The 20,000-nt window shown below is 40.2% G+C and overlaps 1 long non-coding RNA gene across 1 annotated transcript; it reads right to left on the reverse strand.

Moving 5' to 3' along the window:
• Positions 1-9,697: 9,697 nt before the first annotated feature.
• Positions 9,698-10,963, reverse strand: LOC124399273. The gene is made up of 3 exons (XR_006928193.1): positions 10,778-10,963; positions 10,620-10,687; positions 9,698-10,138 (listed from the first exon to the last, which is right to left on the reverse strand). It is a non-coding gene; the product is annotated as an uncharacterized LOC124399273 (long non-coding RNA).
• Between the last annotated feature and the right edge of the window lie 9,037 nt (positions 10,964-20,000).

Consider the following 20,000-nt stretch of genomic DNA (forward strand, 5'->3'; position numbering starts at 1 on the left):
GAACCAGACCATTCATTACTGTTCCATCACCATGTTGAGGTTCAGAGATGGAACTGTTCATGCAAACTGTGGTCCTGAACCCATTGTAGCGTGGTGGTTAAGGCTTTGGGTTACTGACCGGAAGGTTGTAGGTTCAAGCCCAAATATTGCCAAGCTGCCACTCTTGGGCCCTTGAGCAAGGCCCTTAACCTGATCTACTCAATTTTCCTGAAATCACAATATGCAAAGAAAGAATTTCACTGTGCTGTAATGTACATGTGACAAGCTCTTGGTGCTTTTGGTCTCTGGTTCAAAAGGTCACAAGTTCAAATCCCAGCTGGGCCCTTAAGCAAGGCCCTTAACTTGCAGTTGTATGTTGCTCTGGATAAGGGAGTCTAGTAAATGTAAATGTACTGCTGGTATTGAATTCAGTTTAAATCCATCCTCAAAGTTCTTGAGTTGCTCAGGAACTTCATGGATCTTCATGAAAACTCTGGAAGTGTGAACGTTTTGGAAGCAGGAAGAATCCTGGCAGATGCCCATATTCAGTGCACCTTGCACCTGAGCAGTTGAGGTTTAAGGGCCTTGCTTAAGGGCCCAGCTCGTATTTGCAATTGTGACCTTCTGATCCAGAGACCAAGATCTCCAATCTTTGTTTGCATATTGCATGTAGCAATGTTGGAAAGTTGGGCTCAGAGCGCAGGGTCCATCACTGAACATCAACAACGATACAACTGTAGTGAATGGACATTCGGTGTTGAAGATGGAGATGGATTCTCTTTTGAGTTTTGGGTTTTCTTTATCCTGTTATGCAGGGATTAGAACCTACTAAAAGTGCTCCAAGGAAGGAGAACCAGTCACAAGGTAACAGAGTTATGGATGCTCAATGTTCAGAAACATGTGTGAGGAGCAAAAGCTACATCTGGTCTGATTCCAGAAAAGATTTCCTGTGACACAAGCTGCTGAAAAAGTTCATGCTGGTTCTGATAGAAAGGAGTCAGTCTGCTTGGTGTCAGGAGTTTGTGAGGAGATCAGGCATTGAGAAGGAGGAACCTACTCTATACCTTTAACATTGCAGCTGATCTCAGAGTATCACTGAAATAAAACGCCAGCCGATCTTCTGGTTCTGATGAAGCATTTACTGTAAAATCATTCCATCCATCATCTAATTATCACATGAACTTTCACCCTGGAGCCTCGTCCCGTTTCCACGCTCTGGATGATGCGGCTGAGTTTCCTCCTGCATTGAATTAGATGTTCTCGTACTTCCTGTTCATAGTTGATAAAGGATTCGCTTTCTAATCTAAACTGTCTTGTTTGTCTTGACCTCTTTTCAGAAATGATTTTGGGGGAAATCTCTTCATCCATGACTTCTGATCTCGATGGCTTTGGACCTCTGGCTCGTTTGGGAAAAGGTCACGGAGCTGAGCACTGAGGAAAGTGCTGTAGGACAAGATGAAGAGCCGGCAAGGGGGCAGTGCACAGGTGGATCCTGTGTGTGTGTGTGTGTGTGTGTGAGTTTTTGTGTGTGTGTGTGTGTGTGTGTATGTGTGTGGACCTGGCTGACACTAAAATGACAGTTGAGAAGAACAGGAAATTGCCGTGTGTACTTCCTGTGTTAAAGATCTTTGTTCGATGTCCAACACACACACACACACACACACACACACACACACACACACATACACAGGTTAATGACTGTTACATAACCAGAGCTGTGGGAAAAAAAACTTCAGATGAACCTCCAGTCGGGTCTGAAAGTCAAAAATCCAGAATAAAAAAACACAGAAAAGAAAGAATAAAACGCTTACGCTGCGAACGAGTGAAAGAAATTGAAACGACTGGGTTGATGGTTGAGGTTAAAGGAAATAGTGGGAAAAGAGGAATACGAGAAAAGAAATTAATGGAGATGTGGAGAAGGGGAGAAGGAGAGGAGTGTAAAGGAATATAGGAGAACAAGCGAAGAAAAGGTGTGATGGGTTAAACGAGGGAAAGCAGACAGTGGAAAGGAGATAAAAGCGTAAGGGATTAAAGAAGGATATTTAAAATGAAGGAGAGGAGTGAGGATGAATGATAGGAGAGCAGGTGGAGGAGAGGAGTGAGGGATGAATGATAGAAGAGCAGGTGGAGGAGAGGAGTGAGGGATGAATGATTGGAGAGCAGGTGGAGGAGAGGAGTGAGGGATGAATGATAGGTGAGCAGGTGGAGGAGAGGTGAGGGATGAATGATAGAAGAGCAGGTGGAGGAGAGGAGTGAGGGATGAATGATAGGTGAGATGATGTCTACTAATGTTGAAAGGTATAATAATGTCTGCTTATGTGTGATGACATCAGATGTCTGATGTCTGATTGCTGGTGTCTGATTATGTCTGATGACATCTATTTGTTTGTTGATGTCTGATGATGTCTGATGATGTCTGATGATGTCTGATGTCTGATGACATTTTATTATGTTTGCTGGAGTCTGATGTTGTCTGATGACATCTGATTATCTTTCCTGGTGTCTGATGATGTCTAATTATGTTTGGTGATATCTGTAGATGTCTGATGACATCTGATTATGTTTGCTGGTGTCTGATGATGTCTGATGACATCTGATTATGTTTGCTGGTGTCTGATGATGTCTGATGACATCTGATTATGTTTGCAGGTGTCTGTCTGATTGGATCAGATTATATCTGGTAATTTCTGATGATGTCTGATGTTTGATGACATCTGATTATGTATGCTGGTGTCTGATTTCTGATAACATCTGATTATTTTTGGTGATCACTAATAATGTTTGATAACATCTGATGATGTCCAAGGAAATCTGATGATGTCTGATGAGGTATGCTGACGTGATGATGTCTGCTGATGTCTGATTACGTCTGATGATGTTTGGTGATGTCTGCTGGCCTGTTAATCTGTCTAATGATGTCTGATGTCTAATTATGTTTGATGATGTCTGATGACATATGATGATGTCTGATTATGTTGAATGATGTAATGACCATGATTTCTGCTGAAGTTTAATGATGTCTGATTATGTAATGATGTCTAGTGGCGTCTGATGATCTGATGATTTGATGATCTGATGATTTCTTTTTCAGGCCGTATGTGGAATTCTGAATGAAAGTTGTCTGGAACAGAAACGATGTGTGATGGAATGAAGTGCGGTTCCACCTGAGGCCTGTCTGAGACGATTAACCAAAACGGCTCGTTTATATCTCACGGCCCGCATTAACTCCTGCCTCTTAAACATCTCAATCTGCATAGACGAAGGGGCCAATCAAAACCCCGTTGTCTCTAATGGATTGTGATGGAGAGAGAGAGAGAGAGAGAGAGAGAGAGAGAGAGAGAGAACGAGTGAACACCTTTTTTCTCTCCTCTCATTAACCTGAACGCTGCTGTCATGTGCTAACGACGGGACGACTACAGGAAATGGAGGATCATTGAAAATGATGGGAGAATAAAAAAGAAAGAAGTGAAGAATTGATAGAGGAGGAGAGCATGGAGGGGAGAGGATGGAGGGATCAAAGAAGGTAAAGCACATGGAGAAGTAAAGCGAGGGATTAAAGAACGAATGGAGAAGAGGATGGAGGGATGAAGAGTAAAGAGTGGTGAGGAGTGAGGGATGAAAGAATGAATGAATGAGATGACGGGATTGAAGAAAGATCAACAAGCAGAGGAGAGGAGCGAGGGATTTAAGAATGAATTGAGGAGAGGAGTGAGGATTAAATAAATGTATGGGAGGAAAGTGAGGGATTAAAGAAGAACAGGTAAGTGAAGGAGAGAAACAAGGGGTTGAAGAATAACAAATAAAAGGAGTGACAGATAATTGGTGAAAGAGCCGGTGAAGGAATGTAGAGAAAGAAGGATTTAAAGAGGATAAGAATTTTGAGAAGAGTTCGATGAGTAGAGAAGAGGAGTGAGGGATTAAAGCAGGACAAAGAGAGGAGGATGGAGTAGAGATTGAATGGAGGACAAGAAAAGAGAGGTAGTGATTAAAAGGCAGATGTGAAGATAGGAGATGTAACGAAGGAGGGCAAGCAGGTGGAGGAGAGGAGTGAGGGATTGGTGGAGGATGAGTGGGCAGAGGAGAGGAGTGAGGGAACAGAAGTTCTAGGCAGTGTGGTGGAACTTCTCCTCTCTCAGCGTTCCGCCTTTCCTCACATTCGTCATTAACTTCATTAACAGACGAGCAGCGGTGATTAGGAGCAGTTTCCCGCTGATTCAGCACACACACACACACACACACACACACACACACACACACACACACTCACCTCACACTCTCACTCTCACTCTCCCACACATCTCACACTGGGGGGTTGTTGGGAAACGCTGCCAGATGACACACTGCGTCATATAAACACACACACACACACACACACACACACACACACACACACACACACACACACACACACTCACTTTTCACAACAATCGATGCCAAAATTTTGACAATGTAGTAGTAAACCTTGCTATTTTGCCTACACACACACACACACACACACACACACACACACACACACACACTAACAAACAAACAAACAAACAAATGCATATTTTTTCAACAAGCTAATTAATGTCAAATACACACATTCTGACCACGTGTGTGTGTGTGTGTGTGTGTGTGTGTGTGTGTGTGTGTGTGTGTGTGTGTGTGAGGGACACAATTGAGGATCTCATTAACCTAATAATTAGAGACATGACATAACATACAGTCTAGAACAGAGGTCTCTCTCTCTCTCTCTCTCTCTCTCTCTCTCTCTCTCTCTCTCTCTCTTCCTCTCTCTCTCTCTCTCTCTTCCCTCTCTCTCTCTCTCTCTCTCTCTCTCTCTCTCTCTCTCTCTTCCCTCTCTCTCTCTCTCCCTCTCTCACTTTCCTCGTCCATCAGTTCCCCCAATTCCTTTCGTCCACCTTGTTCTTTATCTACACACAACTGTTTAAACTCTTTTTCTCCTCATCTCTTCCTCTCTCTTTCTTTTGACATTTTTCCCCTCACTCCTTCTTTCAGGACAGAAACAGGAAGTAGATTTATTTCTCCTGTGATGTTCATGTTCATGGTTCTGCTCCAGACGTCATCGTTTTCGTTACATCCTGATGAATGAAGATGAAACTGTTGTTCTGAGTTTCTTTTTGTAAAACATCAGTGAATCTGTGTCATCCTCATCAACAACAACATCAACAACAATAACAACAACAATAACAACAACAACAATAACAACAACAGGAGGAGGAGGAAAAAGGAGACACTTTAAAAATTCATAAAGCTCAGAGCGTCTTCCCGACACCCAACCAACACAAAGAGCTCCATCTCTCCCTCATATCAAGAGATTAATGACCTGTCAGGTAGAGATGAGAAGTGTGTGTGTGTGTGTGTGTGTGTGTGTGTGTGTGTGTGTGTGTGTGTGGCAGTGGCCTGAGGTTCCCAGACTATAGTGTCTGCATCATGGAGTACGTAAATTACCGTGGATGGTCTCCTCAACCCCCAACGCCTTTCTTGTACAAAACAAAAGCCTTCACACACACACACACACACACACACACACACACACACACACACACACACACGTGCACGTACGCTTACATGCACTAAGTATATTGTAATTGTGAATGAATTGTTCTTCAATAAGAGCAGTAATGTTCTTGCAGAAATGATTATCGTCTTTTACACGATGAGCCACCGGAGACGGTTACCATGACAACAGATACAATTCCATTAGAAAATTAGTTACACTCACAATTAGCTGTTTTTTTATTCTGTAAGTGAAAAGAGAACATAAGGTCGTTGATAAACAAAAAAATTACATTGAAAAAGAATAAAATGAAAAAAAATGTATTTAATAAAGAATCAAACAGATAGCAAAGAAAGTTTGACAAAGTTGTGTATTTGTGTGTTCATTTGTTTGTGTGTCTGTTTGTTTGTTTATTTGTTTGTGTCTGTTTGTCTATTTGTTTGTTTATTTGGTTGCGTGTCTGTCTGTTTGTTTATTTGTTTGTGTGTCTGTTTGTTTATTTGTTTGTGTGTCTGTTTGTCTATTTGTTTGTTTATTTGTTTGTGTGTCTGTTTGTTTATTAATTTATTTGTGTGCCTGTTTGTCTATTTGTTTGTATATTTGTTTGTGTGTCTGTCTGTTTGTTTGTTTATTTATTTGTTTGTCTGTCTGTTTGTTTGTTTATTTGTTTATTTGTTAGTGTGTCTGTTTGTTTGTTTGTTTGTGTGTCTTTCTGTTAGTTTTTGTTTGTTTGTTTGTCAGGTCATTGTGTATTGTGTGCACAATATTAAATAACAATCAAAATAAAATAAATACTGTTCAGTATTAATCAAAAAGTGTGTGTGTGTGTGTGTGTGTGTGTGTGTGTGTGTGTGTGTGTGTGTGAGAAAGACAGTAAGCGTTGGAGTGGTGGCTTGCAGCGACTCAATTCGAGTCAGTATGTGAGCTCTGTGTGTGTGTGTGTGTGTGTGTGTGTGTGTGTGTGTGTGTGTGTGTGTGTGTGTGTGTGAGGAAGACAGTAAGCGTTGGAGTGGTGGCTTGCAGCGACTCAATTCGAGTCAGTATGCGAGCTCTGTGTGTGTGTGTGTGTGTGTGTGTGTGTGTGTGTGTGTGAGTGTGTGTGTGTGTGTGTGTAATCTGAAGGCTCTTCACGTGCAGCTAAACGCTTCACATAATTTGTACTTTAATGGCAGAGACTTCTATTTTCTTTAATCAATAACCCTCCACGTCCTCGTCCTCGTCCTCGTCCACGTCCACCTTCACCAACGTTTTATTAAATTGGAACAAGTGCATTAACTAGGCAGTGTGGTATCGAGACGTGTCTCACGCAGTGTAATAGGCAGCCAGGATTGATAGGTTCATTCCTAATATGCACCCCCAACCCCCACCACCACCACCACCAATCTCCCTGCCCCCCATTATTCTCTTTCATTTTCTCTCTCGCTTTCTTTCTCTCAATCTTTCTCATTCGCTCTCTCTCTCTTTCCCTCTCCATTTCATATTCCCTCTTTTTTCTTTCTGTCATGAGTTGATGTAAAACGGAAGTCGGGGATGTTCTGTCATTCCGGCGCCGTACACACGCGGCCCGGGCGAGACAGAGACAAATACCGTCAATGAATAAATAAATAAAATACAGAGGGAAAAAAAGGATAGAGAGGTTTCATTCCTGAATTAAAATGACAATAAGGTGTGATTCAAGACATCTATCTTTTAGAACATCTTTAGTGAGGACTTTCAACTCTTAAGCGATGATGCAGTGACAATACGATAAAATACGATACGATACAAAACAATACGATACGATATATTCATCAAATCAAATTAAATAACACTTTATTTGTCACATACACATTCATACAGAGTACGACATTTAACAGCATTAATTTGACTAATGCTGGATTAATGCAGTGTGCATTTCTGTTTGACCATTTTTATTAAAATAAAATATATAAATTAAAAGCTTCAATGCATCATACATTTATACATGACGTTCTTTCATTACTCAGATAAATAAATACACTTCTCAGAAAATAAAAAAGTTATTTTGAATCACTAAATTGATGAGTCTGAAATCAGCACCATAATCCGAGATGTTGGGCACATCCGGCAATTAAAACCGTCCGTGTGGAAACGTAAAAAAAGTTCCGATCATTGTCCTGATGATTTACTTAATTTGAAACACCATAATTACTTTAAAACATTTACAAGAATTCTTTATTCTTCATGCCCCATGTTGAGTTCGGTTTCACTAATAATAAACACACATTTGCATAAAGCATCAATATTTATATATGCGCATGTTGAGTTTTAATCGCCTTAACTTGGTGACTTAATGTGCGAATAATCACGAGTTACCTCATAACATTCATGCGATTTATCACGATTAAATATACTGACAGCCCTAATATATATATATATATATATATATATATATATATATATATATATATATATATATATATTTTATATATATTTATCTATCTATCTATCTATCTATCTATCTATCTATCTATACTGTAAACAACATGAACATATACAGTGTAATCAGCATCCTCCTTCCTGGTGTCTCCATCCTCAGCTTCTCCTACTGATATACCCCATGTCACTCTTCTGCACCGTCCAAACCATCTCAAACTCACCTCCCTCACCTTGTCCCGAAAAGTCAGAGAGGCCCGATTGAGATGGTTTGGACAATACAATACAATATACATCATGCTATCATGCATCACACAATATGACACAACATGAGATGATTGTGAGGGTTGATCCTGGACCACAGTAAAGTGAGCAGTTTGGTGTGTACAGTATACAATGAGCTGTTCTGGATCTTTGGAGCTAAAACCTTTCAAGAACCATTGGAATAGGATTTCTTCTGAAGCTGCAGGAGCAAAAACACACACCACACACTAACTGAGTGATGATAAATCGGTTTGGTTGTAATCACCAGGATTTTGGCTGCATGTTTGGAGTTACAGTGTTTCAGCTGATTCAGGGCGGAAAATCACCGGGAACGCTGGAAACGTTCCGAAAGAGGACCGACACCTCCATGGGAAATTCCACCACACAAACCCGCACAATGATTTCATTTACATTCTGGACACACACACACACACACACACACACACACACACACACACACACACACACAGAGAGCGAGAGAGAGAGAGAGAGAGAGAGAAGGAGAGCATGTATGATCTTTTTCATACCTTTACATCAAATTCCAGACTTTCCAGAATTTCAATGAAAATAAATTTTAATTTTTACTGGATTTTCTTCTTTTTGTTTTTTCTAAGAAAAAATTCCCATCCCATTCCACAGCAGTTTCAAAAGATATCTCTGGACATCAGGAGAAAAAAGTCTAGAATGAAAACATCAAAAAGCAGTGTCAGTGACTCGGTCCCAAATAAACACTCCACATTATCAAAACTAATAATCAGCAGAAAGAGTGGACGGAAAAATCCGGCGGTTTGGAGACTTCCGAGGCGCGTGCGCTGCAGTAAACATCTCCCAGGCCTTCGTGACAGCGTTTACACAATCTGTCTAACAAGCAGAAACGCTAATCGACTCGCTACGTCTCTCATTTCTGATGACTAATTATGTGAGCAGCCGAGACGTGTGCCAGAACCTGAGGCCGTCTGCTGCTGCTGCTGAGCTTTTGTTCATGCTTTGTTTTGCTGTCTAGCTCCTGATGTTCAGGAAACAAGAACTGAGAGATTTTTTCAGGTAAATCAATTTTAGTATACACAGTTTCTTTTATTACAATAAACATAGATTTGCCATTTGCCATTTTTGCTCATTATTATGAGCTCCACTCTTCTGGAAAGGTGTTCCTCTAGATTTTATGAAGATTCATTCAGCCACAAAAGTGTCAGTAAAGTCAGGTAGCAGGAGATCTGCATCTTCCAACCCATAGAAAGCAGATCTTCATGGAGCTGGCTTTGTGCACAGGATTTGTGCATCATAATACTGGAACAGTCGCGTGCCTTCAACTTTTTTGTGGAAGAACCACATCAGGCTGGAAAAGTCGGGTGTAATACTTTTGCGTATCCCAGTTTAAATTACGCTAACTACTATGTTAATTTGCATATTACATTTTTGAATTTTAAAATGTACAAATTTTTTTTTTAATTAAAAATGTTTTTCAATTTCAGCACAACACAAAACCTGAATTCTTTGTTTTTATTTCCAAGATCTGGCGTTCCGAATGACAAATCCTGCTCGGATATTACATCTCACACTCTCACCTGACGTCCAACACACCTGCTTCCTGTATTCCACTCAGACTATTTAAACACCCCATAAACACCACCTTTTTTTAATTCTTTCATCACTTCCTGTTTGTGCACCAATGAGATTCTGATTAATGCACTTATATGGTCAGAAGAAATTTCACAGAAGTTCATGAGCACCACATTCCTACGAGTTTGAGGACCTTCATGCTCTTTCCTTGTTATAATAAGGTCCACTCTTTTCACCTGTGAAGTCTTTCCACTCGTCTCTGTAGGAAATAGTGATCATTTAGCTAATAATTGAGATCAGACGCTGATGTCGGAGAAGGTGACGAGGCTTCAGATCCAGTTCATCCCAAAGGAGTTCACTGTGGTTGAGGAGGTTGAGAAGGTTGAGGAGGTTGAGGAGTGCAATTCCACAATTGAAAGCCTCCATACCAACTTTCAGCTGTAAATGGATAAAAACAGACCGCTTTCAAGTTTGTGGTAAAAGTTTGGAGAAGAACTATGTAAATGGTCATGATGGTCGGGGTGCATAAACTTTTGCTCATACATACATAGTGTATTTAGTTAGATAAATTTTATATAACAACTTTAGCGTAAATTAATGCTTCTTACTGCGTTGTTCTTTATATGGTGAAGGAGGTTTATCAAAGAAAGAAAGAAAGAAAGAAAGAAAGAAAAAGAAAGAAAGAAAGAAAGAAAGAAAGAAAGAAAGAAAGAAAGAAAGAAAGAAAGAAAGAACGTGAGGAAAGACTGTTTATAGCTGCTAAAATGCAAGAACCGAAACTTGTTTCCGGAAAGTTCTGCAACATTAAAAGTAGCCATAAATGGATAAAAACTGCAAGATCTCGTGAATTAATACATTTGAAATGCAATCACTGGCAAATTGGTTTTGTTTAAGAGAAATGGAAATATATGTCATTTACCAGAAAGTAGATGATGTTCAGTTTGCTAGCGTAGATCATCAGGCTGAAAATGTAATTAAGCTCCGCCCCTGTAAAATCATCAATTAATGAAATTACGTACCAAATATAGCTAGCTTAGTAAAGTAAAGATTAGCTAATGTTAGGCTTGTTAGAGTTACCCAGCTACTGTTGAGTTTGCTAGCGGAATACAGAATTAGCCAGCTAATGTTGGGTTTGCTAACAATTTACAGAGTTAGTCATCTAATGCTGGGCATGCTAGAGATTTACAGAGTTAGCCAGCTAATGTTGGGTTTGCTAGCGAAATACAGAGTTAGCCAGCTAATGTTGGGTTTGCTAACAATTTACAGAGTTAGTCAGCTAATGCTGGGCATGCTAGAGATTTACAGAGTTAGCCAGCTAATGTTAGGTTTGCTAGCAATTTACAAAAACATTTTGCAGATGTTAATGTCTTGAATTAGCTAGCTTTTTAATTATGCTACCGATTATTATAATATCGTACAATCTGTTTTGTAATAGGTTAATGAAAAATTTTATTTTTATATTTCCCCCGAGGGCGGGGCTTAAAGACGATGTCGTGTTGTCGGTATAAGAGGAATAAACGCCTCTGAGGGAGTAGACAGGAAGCGTCAGATTTTAACCCTGAAGCCAGATGTTGTGGTTCCGTTGGTTTAGGTTCACGTGTTTTGCATCTGTAGCATCAACAGACTGCGATGCGATCATGGAGTCACGTCGAGGCGCCTTATCGGGTCCATTTGAGCGGGAAACCGGGCCGTCAATCAATACCGGGTCCTGTGCAGATACTACCTGTCATCGGCCTTGAGGAAAATGGATGCCTAGGAAAGCCATAACTATGATAAATCTACTCCTCCAGTTTGGCGACTCGCCCCTCTCTCTCTCTCTCTCTCTCTCTCTCTCTCTCTCTCTCTCTCTCTCTCTCTCTCTCTCCACTCTCTTTTTCCCATCCATCCCTCCCTCCTTTCGCTCGTCCGTCTTTGACTAATGTATGCGGTAAAGCTGCGCTCCACCACTCGCCTCGCCGTCGTGCCACCGCCCTGATCGGCCAATCAATCTCCGCGTCGACACGGAAGGCGCATTAAAATAAATTTGTCACTGTAAGTTTATGAAATATTGATGCCGCGTGAGAGAGGGAACGATATTGAGTGGGAGGGAATGGAAGGAACGGGACGGTCAAGATAAAATGTAAAGAAGGGAGAGCGCTTGGGCTCGGGGATATTGGATAGAGGGGGAAATAAGGACAGGCGGAGGGCAGAGGGTGGAGGGTGGAGTTGGTCCGGATGGTAGAGGATGGATGGATAACTTTATGATGATGCGTCAAAGTGCTCTTCCTGACAGCTATAAGGGAGTTGGTGATGACTTAATGGAGTGTTAAGGTCATTTTTTCTCTTTCATACATGGACATTTTTTTATGTTAATATCATTCTGTCAGGATTCAGGAGTCGACTGTTGTTTTAATATAAGAATTTAAAGTAATTTTTCAAAAATCTGTGTGGCCAAGAGCAGTGTTTGTAGCATTGCAGCATTGTAGAATTAAACCCGTTTATTAATTAGAGTACAATGGATTCAATTTTGTTATTAAACTGAGAACAAGTACAGAGAGTCTCTATATATACAGTGACTTTTCCAGGATACACCTGGTCTTTTATGGTTTTTAAGACAACCACACGTTCCTTTTGTCTTTAACAGAAGAACTTGTGTAAGAACAGGAGAGAAGATGTATATTCTTCACGTTGTAATACTCTACTCAACATGCGCATGGACAAATATTTATACTTTATGCAAATGTATGTTTATTATTAGTGAAACCAAACACAATATAGTGCATGTTGATATTTTTGTAAATGTTTGAATTTAATTATGGTGTTTTATATGACAAATCATCAGGACCCCAAACAGAACTTTTGCTATGTTTCCACACGGACGGTTTTAAATGCGGGACGTGTGCATCATGGCAGTTTTCGGTGCTAGATTTAATACTAAATATCTGAGTAAAGAAAGGACGTCATGAATAAAGGTGTGTTGCTTTAACAGAAATGCTTGTTAATAAAATTAGTGTTGTTAAATTGAATTTGCGTTAACGTAAATTTTGGCAGCCCTAACCCTAATTATTTATATAAAAAATATATTAAAAAAATTATATATATATATATATATATATATATATATATATATATATATATATATATATATATATATATGTGTGTGTGTATGTTTTTCAGATTACTATGTACATAATAAATACATAAATAATCCTGACTACACCTTTTTTGTTTAGTTCAATTACTTTTTTTTGCGAAAAAATTATTAATAGCTCTAATACGCTCGTCAAGCATAAATGTGGCATGTTTTTATCCCAATAAATATATAAAATGCACGTATTTATTGAAATTTTATTGTGAATATTTATTGTACCCCTCTGCTCAAATCCATCCATCTGTACAGTATTCCCTCGTCTTCTGTTTGGATGAAATGAACTAGAAATGTCAATGAGATGTAAATGTATTTCACATGGCGCCATTATTTATGCTCGGGTCTTTATTCTGTAAATGAAAGTTTCCTCACGTTTCATTTACAGATTCGTTGCTGTGGTGTAAATAATAAAGCACGTGCAGCAATATAACAACAAGAAGGGGGTGGAGCTTAGATTTCATCATCCAACCAGATATGTAATTGCGTGTCATTGTGATTTGTTTAGTGTTTTTATGCGGTTTACTGTATGCTTACAATATTGCTTGCTAGCTAGCGTTGAGATGGTATGATCATGTTTCTTAGCTAAGGTTATCATCCAAGCATTCGCAAGTAGATGTTGGATTTTTCTAGCGATTTAGTTTTAGTTTTTTAACTCCTCCCCTCCTGACCTGAAGGCAGTTCAATCCAGGCAACATTAATATTTACCAAAAGTGTAGCAAAATCTCCACGTGAAGTAGCTACGGTTAAGCTAAGCAAGCTGTTAATGTAGAAGGATTAGCTAAGGTTTGTGTATGTTATTTCTTTAAAGGTTATGCTGAATAATATTCGCTTAATGATTGATGAGATATTTAAGCTCCGCCTCTTGTTGACGTTCAAGTTTTGCATTTAACAATCAGATTATCGTAATGTCTTCCCAAACCTCACTAGATTAGCTAACATCTCAGAAAGTTAGCTAAAAGTGTTCGGTTGCTAGGCTAGCAAACCTTTGTAATGTTGTATACTGTGATTGGCTGATGGAAATGAGTTAAAATGACCATAAGGTGAAATAAGTAGCTAAAGTTAACAGCGTACTTTTTCAAATGAGCTAATGTTTATACTGTTTTTCAAAAAGATCTTTGAGCTGCTTAAATGTTGTACTAGTTAGCGATTAGCTGATGAAATCAAACGCGTTTAAACTCCGCCCCGTTGTCGACAGTTCGTGTTAAACTGGTAACCAATTCAAATGATTTGTTCGACATGTGAAGATCCGTCGTCATTTAGGGAAACGATTGTTTTGTATCATTAAGGCAATTCAAATGTTATTTCCTCTAAACATTACAAATGTGATTGAACTTAAAAAAAAAATCGCAAAAACATTCCAAACGAAAAGCTCGTCAAAAAGACGTGTATCACGTGAGGCGGTCGGACTTTTCTACGCTAATGCCTGACGTGCTAACGCGCTAACTTTCCTCTCTGCTCTTTCAGGGTCGAGTCTCCTGATCGTTCTCGCTTCCTTTCGCAACGTCTACAGCGGCTAATTGGAATTAAACCGGAGCTCGTTTGCATATGTATGTACGCTGACACGCGGATTATCGCGAGTGCACAATGGCGGCGAGATGAAGCGCAAGAGAGAGCGAGATTAAGACACGGGCCCTGAACGGAGACGACGTCGAGCTCGAGAGAGCGAGATGAGCTCATTTAGATAATAATCATCCTTCCAGCTGCACGAGAGATGGAGAGGGGGGGAGAGGGAGAAAGAGAGAGAGAGAGAGAGAGATGGAGAGAGAGGAGGTTAATGACTGTCTATTCACTCGCTCTCTCCTTTATAAGTACCAATCTCCGCGCCATTGTTCGGACGATCGCTCTCCCTGTTCGCGCCGCTATACAACATTGTGCGTTCTTCTTCTTTTTCTTTTTTTTTTCCCTGACTCGCACGGGGGAGCTGCTCGTATCTCTCCGACCTTATCTCCGAGCCTAATTAGCGCCAGAATCTCAGAAAGACAGACAGAAATAATAATAATTAGAAGAAGAAAAGAAAACCCAATTCCCGACATTTTATATTTATATATAAAATAATTCTTTCCATTCTTTCTTTCCGTTCTTCCCTTCTGTCCCCTCTTTCTCTCTGACGAGACGCACGCTGGGACGTCCCGCAATGTTTCTGCGACCCGGATGAGACGCGCACACGTGAAAACAGTGATATTTAATTAGCGCACGCGACAGATCCATTAACATCGAGCGCACGTGTGTGTGTGTGTGTGTGTGTGTGTGTGTGTGTGTCTGTGTGTGTGTGTGTGTGTGTGTGTGTAGGCCAATCCGGATTAATCACCTGACAGACGAACATCTGCTTTGCTTGGGTATTTTTTCTTTTCCGATAATTGGGTTCGCAGGGTTTCGTGAAAGAAAGAAAAAACACGTGTCGAACACTTTTAAAGATTCCAGGTGCGGAAAAAAGCAACTCGGGGAAATTAACACGTGTCACGTGTAAATATGTGTCATGTCATGTAGCGATACCCTTCTGCTTCCAAAGAGTCAAACCGCAACAAATTGCAAGATTGGACACTCTATCGTTGGATTGGACACTTTCATACAAAAGTATTGGGACACCTGACTTTAACACCCTGATATGCTTCTGCATATTTGTGTAGGACGTCTTTGGCGGAGGAGCATGACATTTTTTCCATACTTGAACGAGGAGACCCAAACCTGATCCAGCATGACAATGCTCCTGTGCATAATGCCAGCTTTAGGAAGATCTGCTTTCCAAGGGTTGGAAGATGTTGAAGATCTGCATGTGAACATTCACTGCATCTCAGGCCTCCTCACCTCACCTACATCAGTACTGCAAAATCGAGTGGAACATCTTCCCAAACATCATGGCAATCTTATGGTCGGGTGTCCACATACTTTTAGCCATGTGATGTAGCTATTTAGAAGAAAGGGAGGTGACAAAGATATGAAAAGCCACGACACCAGCTAAAATCAGTCAGTCCATCAGCGCACGTTCATATCAGCTGCTTCAGTCCCAAGGTGTCACACAAGAAACATCTCATGATGGGTAAGAGCAAAGAGCTGCCTCAAGACCTTCACAACCTTATTGTTGCGAAACACACTGATGGCCTTGGTTACAGAAGGATTTCTAAACTTCTGAATGTTCCAGTGAGCACTGCTGGGGCCATAATCCAGAAGTGGAAAAAACATCATTTCACCATAAAGCAGCCATGACCAGGTTATGAAGGAATATCAGAAGAGTTGTCCAAGAGCCAAGGACCACTTGTGGAGAGCTTCAGAATGACCTGAAATTAGCAGGTACAATTGGTTCAATGAAAACTATGAGTAACGCACCCAAGCTCCATGTCCTGTGTGCAGGTTCACCACGCAAGACTCCACTGCTGAAGAACAAGCCGGTGAAATACTGGGGGAATAAAGTCTGGTCAGATGAGACCAAAATTAACTCTCAGGATGCCATAATACACACCATGTTTGGGGGATAAAAGGCACCTCAGAAGTTCTCACCTCAGAAACACCACACAGAAAGAACTAAAGATCAGAGTTCATAGAAGAAGCCACAGAATCTTCAAGATTTGACGAGTGTTTGTGTAGAAGAATGGACCAAAATCACACCTGAGCCATGCGTGAAACCAGTTTCTTCATTTATTTTTATATGGAAAAAAATATATAAAAAATTAATAATACTACTAATTTAATAAATTAGTAATTTAATAAAATTAATAATAATAATAATTATTATTATTATTATTATTATTATTATTATTATTGTAATAACACGCATTTTATTATATGTATCAGATTACTTTATAAATATATATTTTTATATACACATTTTTTTTCTTTCATTCTGCAGTGTCAGAAATATATTTTTTTACATTCCTAATTTTCTTTTGTTTTTATGATTTTAAGCCTCAGTTTTGAATATTTATCAACTGATCAGATTTATTTGTCAGTTAGAAAGTTTTATTGTTGTGCATTTTATTACAAAATAGCAAATAAATGTAAGTAATAAATAATTATAAATATCTGCAGGTTATTAATCATTAATACATAAACAGTGGAAGAGCGAGAGAAAATGCTAGAATATTCTTTAAATGGATTGATTTGGATTATCATAAATATGTATGAGGCTATTTTGCATAATTAACAATCATGCAGTGAGTTTAGATTAATAATCAGATTATTATTAAATATGACATTAAAGATGTTTTATATCACTCCATTACACCTTTAATGTGAAATGATCGCTCTCTCTCTCTCTCTCATGCTCTCTCTTTCATTCTCTTGCTTTTCCTGTCTCTCTTTCTCTCGCTCCCACTATATCTCTCTTCCTCTCTCATCCTTCCTGTCTCTCTCTTTTTCTCTTTTTACTTATCCCCCCTCCTTTCTTTCTCTCTTATGCTACTATATATCCCTCTTCCTCCCATCCTTACTTCCCTCTCTCGCTTTGTCTGTCTTTCTCTATCTCTCTTCCCACCGTTCTTTATCTCCCTTTCCTCTTCTGCTCCCAGTTTCCTTTCTCTTTCCTTCTCTCTACCTTTCTTTACCTTAATCTCTCACTATCTGTCTTCCTCCCTCTCATCCTCAGTTTCTCTCTTTTCTATTTTTCCCCATCTATCCCTTTTCTTCTCTACTTCTTACTAATTCTATCCCTTTCCTTTTCATCCTATTTTGCTCTCTCTCGTTTCCCTCCCCCTCTTTCTTACACCTTTTCTCTCCCTCTCTTTAACTCTCTCGATATTTTCTCTCTTTTTCCCACCTCAATATCTCTCTATATCTCTTCGTCTTTCTTACATTTTCTCTTCCTGATGATCTCTCTCTCTCTCTCTCTCTCTCTCTCTCTCTCTCTCTTTCTCCCCCTCTGACCGACCCCGGAGAAAGCAGAGAAACCGGGCTGTGTGTTAGTACACACACTAAGCAGAGCTGATTAATTGATTAATTGAAGAGGAGAGAAAGGAAACAGGAAGTGGGAGGGGAAAGAGAAGGATGAGGACATTCATCAGGAAGAGGGACAGCAGGTCATGAGCTCGCGAGCAAATTAACTAAACACACAAGCAAGTGTGTACAAGTCAGGCGTCCCGGGACACACACACACACACACACACACACACACACACACACACACACACACACACACACACACACACAGAGACAACAAACTGGACATATAGCGCCCTCTAGTGACTTACCAATTATTACTGCAGCCCAGAACGTTGATGAAGGCTGATTTTTTATTTTTTGCTTAATGTGCACAAATTATGTATAATAAACACTAAACAGTATTTTTTCTGTCCGGTATTTATTCCTGATTCACACTCGACACTCTTTTAACACTGACTCTAAATCCAGCAAAAGCATTGACTGTAGGTAAAGAAAGATAAAATAGAATAAATTTTTGACTATAATGAGATGAATTTAACTTGTGTAGAGTGCAGGTACTGAGCAAATCAAATGAAGTTCTGATCTAACCAGAAGATTATAAACATATTAAAGATGGTGAGATGGTGAGATGGTGAGATGGTCAGTGTTTCTCATCTGTAAAAAAGTGAATGATGTGATGCATTGATTTAAAATAAAAGTGAAATATTTGATCAATATTTGATATGTAGGTGGATTTCTCCTTGTTCCTCGTATGCTGCTGCTACGTAAACATGACGTATCCCAACGCTACGGAGACGGAGGCGTGTCCTCAGAGTCACATAGAATACAGATTAACATGGCAGAGGCAGAGCTGTAACTTCCTGCACACACAACAGGAAAAGAACGTCTGGTTTTATTTGATCTTTTCTGCACTATAAAGGTGTGTGTGTGTGTGTGAGAAGGACATGCGTTAGAGGTCAGAAGGTTCTTTAGTAAATCGATGATTCGCTGTCGGTCGGAACTGAAGAAATAAAAGTGAACTATCTGTAACATATTGAACTGCAGAGTATCGTAATGGGGGATCGTATCTCATCGCATCGGGAGCTGCTTCATACTTATCTTTAATGTATCGTATCATTGAATATGCAAAATGTCCATTGAGCAGCAGGTAACGATAACAGAGATCATATAGTCATTATTACAGTAGTGTGTGAAGAGACGAGGTGAAGAATGAGCTACCATGAGTCACATGGTAGAGTAAGTGACCACACACACCATTAATAACGTACAGAACAGGTTTTTATAAACATGGTTCAGAGCAGAAATGTACAGCTCATTCTGACACCAGGACGCGGTCAACGTTCATGCAAACATCAGACGCCGAGTTCAGAAGACCGTCTCAGAGCTACAGATTTCTCATAACTGTGTGTTAATGTAAGATCATTTCTCTGGATGGCTAAAAATAACCAAAGATGTAATTACAAGCATACGACTAGAACATGTACATAATATACACTGTACGGCCAAAAGTTTGTGGACACCTGAGCAGTGGTTTGTGCTTCTGTTTCAACATTAAATTCCACGATGAGTCACTATTTTCTCTTCTAATAACACACAAACTCATTTACTCTCACCCTTGCTCATTTTCTTCTCTTTCTTTCTTTTTTCTTTCTTACTATTATTCTCTCTCTTTTTTTCTTGTTTAGTCTCACTCTCTCCATCTTACCCTTTCTTTAGATTTCTTGGTGGTGATGTTGGTGGTGAAGGTGGTGGTGGTGGTGGTGGTGGTGGTGGTGGTGAAGGTGGTGGTGGTGGTGGTGAAGGTGGTGGTGGTGGTGGTGGTGGTGGTGAAGGTGGTGGTGGTGAAGCTGGTGGTGGTGGTGGAGCTGAAGGTGGTGGTGGTGATGGTGGTGATGGTGGTTGTGAAGATGGTGGTGGTGGTGGTGCTGTTGCTGGTGGTGGTGAAGGTGGTGGTGGTGTTGTTGCTGGTGGTGGTTAAGGTGGTGGTGGTTTTGGTGGTGGTGGTGTTGTTGCTGGTGGTGGTGGTGGTGGTGGTGGTGGTGGTGTTGTTGCTGGTGGTGGTTAAGGTGGTGGTGGTGGTGATGGTGATGGTAGTATCATGTTGCATCAAAGGGACGTTAAAGGTGCAGTGTAGCGCTTGTGAGAAAGCGAGCGAGATCAGATGCTTCCTGTACAGATTGCCGGCTTCACCTCACACACCCGGCTGACGAGGGGTAGAGGGCCGAGGGATGCGAAACACACACACACACACACACACACACACACACACACACACACACACACACACACACACACACACGG

This window comes from Silurus meridionalis, chromosome 16, assembly GCF_014805685.1.
Source record: "Silurus meridionalis isolate SWU-2019-XX chromosome 16, ASM1480568v1, whole genome shotgun sequence".
Taxonomy (NCBI): Eukaryota; Metazoa; Chordata; class Actinopteri; order Siluriformes; family Siluridae; genus Silurus; species Silurus meridionalis.